This window comes from Cyanistes caeruleus, chromosome 2 (assembly GCF_971803275.1).
Source record: "Cyanistes caeruleus chromosome 2, bCyaCae1.hap1.1, whole genome shotgun sequence".
Taxonomy (NCBI): Eukaryota; Metazoa; Chordata; class Aves; order Passeriformes; family Paridae; genus Cyanistes; species Cyanistes caeruleus.
The window spans coordinates 93,755,294-93,761,742 of NC_141702.1; the positions used below are offsets into that span (position 1 = coordinate 93,755,294).

General features: G+C 34.5%; 1 long non-coding RNA gene across 1 annotated transcript; it reads right to left on the reverse strand.

The window, feature by feature from the left end:
- Positions 1-1,082: 1,082 nt before the first annotated feature.
- On the reverse strand, positions 1,083-4,808 carry LOC111927601 (uncharacterized). The gene is made up of 4 exons (XR_002863652.2): positions 4,642-4,808; positions 3,636-3,781; positions 2,686-2,790; positions 1,083-1,172 (listed from the first exon to the last, which is right to left on the reverse strand). It is a non-coding gene; the product is annotated as an uncharacterized LOC111927601 (long non-coding RNA).
- Positions 4,809-6,449: the final 1,641 nt, after the last annotated feature.

The following is a 6,449-nucleotide window of genomic DNA, read 5'->3' on the forward strand; positions in this document are numbered from 1 at the left end:
ATGATTTTAAATTATGCATACTTTTGGTTCAGTTGTATCAATGAAATGTAAAAAGAACATTCTTTTCAAAAGAAGGTGGTATCACTGCTTCACAGCACAGAGGAGTGAGAAAGAGAATGAGTAAATGGCTGCATTTTTTAAGTACCTCTGAATTTTGAGTGTTTTAATTGTAAAATATCTGACTAGAGATATTTTAGGTAACTCAGGTTAAGTGGACAATTTTCAGAATTTAGTCCTAATCACCTGCTTAAACTTGCAAATGTAATCAATAAAAGAGTAACTTATAAAACCATTATGGTGTTATTCTCACAGCCTTCCTCCTGCCTTTTCCCATGGTAGTATTCAAGAAGTGAAACTTTGTAAAATTCATAAATAAAGGTGGAATAAAGATGTGATGTAATGATTTACAGTATTGGAGTGCTGTCACTCAGGGCATGTAAGATATGCTGAGCTGCATTTTTTAATTGTTTCATTAATAAACTACAATGATGGCCGAAGCCTAAAAAGACCTATATGTATGTGCATTGCAGTATACAATCTGAGTCATTGGAATTCAGGACTCTTCAAGAAACTTATTCCCGCGTATATCTTTGGAGAACTAAAATGTACATAGGCTCACAAGTGTTTAAATATGTCTTTGAAGTTGCTAAAGCCTAGTTTCATTTTCAAGTATAGGTGGCAGTCTCAACTTTAAAAGGTCATGGACAGTCCAACAATGGTTGTTGCTCTAACATATTTCTCATAAATGGAGGAGGGATGTCAGTGCTGGGTGAAACCTTTGAGGCGTGGACTGACAGAGATGGCTTTTCCCACAAAAAAATTATGTTTAATGGGCCTCTACTGACAAACACAAAATAGAAAACAGTAGACTACTAAACTGTCATGAGTCATGACTTCAGAGTTCACAAACAGAATAAAGACACAAAGGATTAGCAGGTCATAATTACTCCTCAACAGTTTATTTTACTTTTCTTTTTCCTTTTTATGTTTGTGGGTGTGGTTTTAAGTCTGTTGCACTCCATTTTTCTTCTGCTTTTACATGCCCCAAACATACTCACCTAACTATATGTCCAACTGAGAGCTTCATCTCTTTTTCTTAGTGTTTTCTGTTCTGTATTTTAGAAGCTTTTAACAATCCAAAGAATGTCTTCCTTCAGTGTAATCCCACTTTGCTGTAACAGCACAAGAGGGGCAGAAAACAAAAGATGTGATCCCATAGCAGAACACTTGTAACAAGACAGGGCATGATCCACTCCCATTACACGCAGGTAATAGGGAATTTCTGAGTCTGAGCAAAGCACTAGATGTCTGAGTTAATGATACCTAATTAGTAATTATACCTCTGTAACCTCATAGGTATCTACAAAACTTTCACACATCTATCCTTAAAGCACATTCTTTGCTTTAATTCTTTCATTTTTTAATATGATAGCTATTCTATAAAAGCAAGGAAAAATCTATGTTTAGCAAACAACTTTTAAAATATACCCTCTATCATAAATATTTCTGCTTTTGGACATATTAGGTATTTGTGGGCAAAAAGAAAGCACCACTGACTAGAAATTTTCAGTATATGAAAGCAATCTAGGTCTCAACTGAAAATAATCTGTCATGGAATTTAAAATTTTAATATGATAGCCAGTTTGATTGGTTGTTGGTTTGGTTTGGTTTGGTTTGGTTTGGTTTGGTTGGGGTTTTCTTAAGAAAAGCAGACACTCCAAAAGAATTGGGTGAGAATTGGTTGCCTTCATCTAAATCTCATATGAATATGTCAGTTACTTCTTGTTATGTGAATTTAAATGAACTAATAGAAGTATACTTGCACTAATGCTGCTTTTGTAAAGTCAAATAGGTAACTGATCCAAAGGAATCAAATGTAGAGCTGCTGACTTTTAAGTAATCCAAAATAGGACAAGTTATAACTCTCTTTTTTCCCCCAGATAGTTAATTAAAAAGTTTAAATTAGATTAGTTACAGTGTTTCTTTGAAAAAAATATTCAATATTAATAAAACCATTGTGGGTTTTTTTGTTTATTTTGATCATAACTGTCAAAGTAGTTTAGTGAAGAGATATGTCATAAGGATACTGCACTTTTCTGAAGTATTTATAATGAAAACTGTTTCCCTTCTCTAATATCAATATAACTGAAGGAGCCCCTTGGGAGATCTTCAATATCCATGGTTTTAACATTCTATCTGAGTCTGGGGAATCCAGTATTATTCACCCATCCTAATGCAAAGTAAAAGGAAATTGTTGCTTCAAGATGTCTACATATGATGCTTAAAAAAGCAGCATAAAGGAAAAAACTAATGTTTCTGCTTATAAATAACTACAATTTTTGTAGATATTACAGTCCCCACACCTTCATTCTTCATAAAATAAATTTCTAAAAGTATATATTTTATTTCTTTATATTATATATTACATTAGTTATTTATTAAATTTATATATAATATACTTTTTATTTATTCTCATCACACAGTATCTCATTGCTTCAATTTCATTTTCCCCCACTACTTTTTTATCTCTTTTTTTTATGCTAACATTAACATAACTTTGTCTCCTTTTCAAATTAATGAGATTTCTGGTTTGTGCCTCTATGCTTCAGTTTGTATTTGATTTTTTATACTAGGTTTAGTCTGGGGAGAAATGTTGCCCCTTTTTTTATTAGGAAAAACACATACTTAAAAATGAAATGAGTGGCTCCTTTATGTACCTCTTCCTCCAACATATGGAAGTAGCTTATCCTTGCTGCACAATAGAGAAAGCTGTGATCTGCAGTTAGGAGTCTTAAGAAAGAGAGAAAGGGAAGGGGGATTAGCAATTAGGTTAGAAACTCTAATAAGGTCTTATAATTAGCTATTATTTATTTGAAACAGCTATTATCCAGTATAATCAAAGTAATCTAATCTATAATTCTAATGTATTTTTCCCAACTTTTGCTAATGTATTTGTAATTCTACAAAATACTTCACTTGGACTGAAACTTTTCTAGTTTAATGTATTTTAATATAAAAGCATGAGTAATATAGTTCCAAACATTTCTAAATTATGTTGTATTAATAACATAACTTTATTCAGACATTTCAGTAGCATATTTTATGCATAAATATTTCAATAATGGCAAAGGACATCACATCTAGTTTGTTTTGGGAAGTTTTTCTTTTTAGTTTGGTGTGACCTAAAAAAGGCCAAGCCTGGAAAAATTAATATACTCGTTTCAAAGTTTTGAGTTTAAAATGAGATATTTTCCTCAAGAAATCTTTATCTAGGTTTGTTTATCATCTCTCTCTACAAGAACAGAAACTGTCAGTTTTAAATGCACTAAGATATCTAAATATTACAATTCTGGTGTCCAAGGATGATGATGCCAAGATCATGAGGCAAAGCTCTTATTGTATTTAACACTCTGGAAAGGTCCAGCACTTTACTAAGGTATAACAGATTCAGTTAACTAATTTTAAGTGACCTCTATTTTGTATTTTTGGAAAGAGCTCAGATGTCTTCTGTTGATTAAGAAACTTATTTAATGATTGGATCCACATGAATATCTATCATGACAACAGACAAGCAGAAATGAGAGGGAGTTCAAATATTTCAAGTCTGGCTTTGAGTAAAAACCACTGAACCTTACCTCATCCATCAGGTCATTAATGGAACAGTTCAGGTCTTTCACTGAAACCTAATACTCTTTACTTCGGGAATACAAGTCCACTGATGAGAGACAGCATTCACAAAGGTGTTTGAAGTTGGCAAGCTGTGACATGTTGCCACTCGCCTCTTCCCATAAGGACAGTGCATCACCACATAGAAAATAAAATGTGGATGGTTTTCTTCTCTTTCTTGATTATTAGTGGGTTGCATGAAGTGGATGATAACATAATTATTGCAAGCTGGCTAACATATCCTTAATGGGGATTTTTTTCCTAGCTTTGCAGGTGAGAGCTTATTTATTTCAGGAGGCAACCTATAGTGCTATCACAGCTGTTCAGAAGCCATGAAGCTTTGTAGTGAAGCATATGGGCAGGTTAAAAATGTGTCTGTAACTGCAGCAAAGTGCTTCAGATTAAAAAAAGGACATGTGCATACCTTTTCTGAACTAAATCTCCATTAACATAAGTGAGTTTAGGGAGCTTCAGTTGAAGGTAGGTCAGACTAAGCAGTAGCAAGTTACCGTGCTTGAAGGGTGCAATTACTGCAGTTGAAAGGCACAAATGCTCCATCCTCAATAGATGGGAAATACTGGATTCATTTACACTGCATGATTAAAGTAAATGTTCCTGAGAATTGTCCTGGGTAGGAATGATCTCTAAATTTGTCCTTCAAACAATTATTCAAAATACCTGCTTCTGTCCTTCTTTACAAAACAGCATTCCAAAGCTTTCTTAGAAGGGCAAATAAACATTTATTTAATTCTATGGAAGGTCCTTCCAAATTCCACATGAAACTCACTCCGTACCTCCTTTAATGGGCCAAGCACTGGGACCTGCATCTTTCTGTTTCTTTTAACTTTCCAGTTAATTTTTTTTTTTCACAAAGACACTTTATGGAAAAGTGTTTCTCAGATTGGGTAGAAGAGATCCATCTAGGTAAACCAAGGGGGAGTAGTGGGAGCGCTCTTTGGTATCACGTGTACTTACCACTGGGATACTTCAGTGACACTGCATTATTGCCCATTAGCAACATTTATTTCTGTGGTTGTAGAAGTAAAACTGCTGAAGTATGGGTTGTTGCTTGATGTTGTTTTGTTTGACAACAAGTTGAGAACATGAATATCTGCATTTTTGGAGAAGCTGATGTTGAATTGCTGCAAAACGTATTAAAACACAAAGAGACAAAACAAACAAGTTAATACAATTTTGTTTTCCATAATGATTCTTGTTACCTGCTTTCTTGTCACACTACTGTCAGGTCTAATAACATAGGTGTCAACTTCTACTCTGAATTATCTTCAGAGTTTGTCTTGTGGATCTTTTTGGCAGTGAAATCTTCAATAACAGCCTGTCCAAGATACAATGGAGCATCAGCCTGCTTTTTCAGTTATGACAGATATATTCCAGTGCTGCTCCTGTTCATTCAGAATCTTGTAAGGATTTGTGTGGGTTTTTGCCTAAAACAACATGCTGGTTACTCTCATTTATCCCTGTTTGCATAAACTCATGCTGTTGATTTTCACTCTCAGGTTCCTACGCAGCCCATCCCCATACCGCCTACAATGGCTCCTTCCTAACAAGATGTCAACACCTTTCTCTGATTGCTGACTCCTAGAAGCAGGAAAACTCCTTTCTTATGTTTTAATTCAAGTACAGAAGGGTTTTTCATATGTTGTCCATATACCTAATAGCTCCCTGAAGGTATTTGCCCATCTGCCCAATGGGCTTCATGCTCAAAGCTCTCCTTTACTGTGCCACCTACAAAAATACACAATTTCCATCTGTTTTTACTTCTATCTATAGCTTGCTATATAGGATCCTGCTCCCTCACAGCAGCTTCCAGCTCTTATGACAGTATAGAAACAACAAGAAGGACCAAATCAGCAAAAGGTATTTTATGAATGGAATGGAATACTGTTCTTCTGAGAGGTCCAAAACCAGCTGATGGTGCAAAACCAGCTTCACCTGAATAATGTCAAATTAGGAAAGAAAAAATAAGGGACTTTGAAACTCTTATATAGGTGCCTTCTATACTTCTCACTTAAGAAATTTTTAAATCCCTAGCAAAAAAGATATAAAAGATGAGCAGCAGGCTTTCTAATTTTACCAGCTGTAGGAAGCAAAACTCCCAGAGTTTATGGACAATAACTCTTCACTGAATGGCAGAGATCACTGCAAACCTACCTTAAAATATTTAACTGGTGCCTTTTCCTAAAGCAGCATGGTATTCAAGCTATTTAATATCACCTTCTCTCTCAAAGATGGATGACACATTTATTAAGCTACATCACTTCTGATCTGATCTTCCATCAATTTACCTCGCTTTTGCTACCTATAACTGCTATTTGAGAGTTTCAAATCAATATTTTCTAAAAATTCATCCAAATGTCCAGGAGAACCTGAAGCCTTTATCGTACCTGTATAAATCCTAACTATAACATGAGATTAACAAATAATTGCATATTATTTGCAGTATATTTGGTGAAATGACTTTACTTTTCTTCACTAATGAAGGGTGAAGTGGCCAGCTAAAATGAGAACTAAGGAGCTAATGGAAAATCACTTTATTTAGGAATGTGAGGAAGTATAATATGCCACACATATCCTAAATAAAGTATTGTGGCATAGCAGAGCTATGAATGCAAAGTCATCATGTGTATAAGGGTGGGAGTCGCCAAATAACTGTGTTGGCAAAGTTTCTCTTTAATCTTGTAATGTGTTCACTGGTATTTTATTTACAGAAGCAATTACTTCTGTCTATATATAGTTAGCTACTGTAATGGTTATTTTACAGA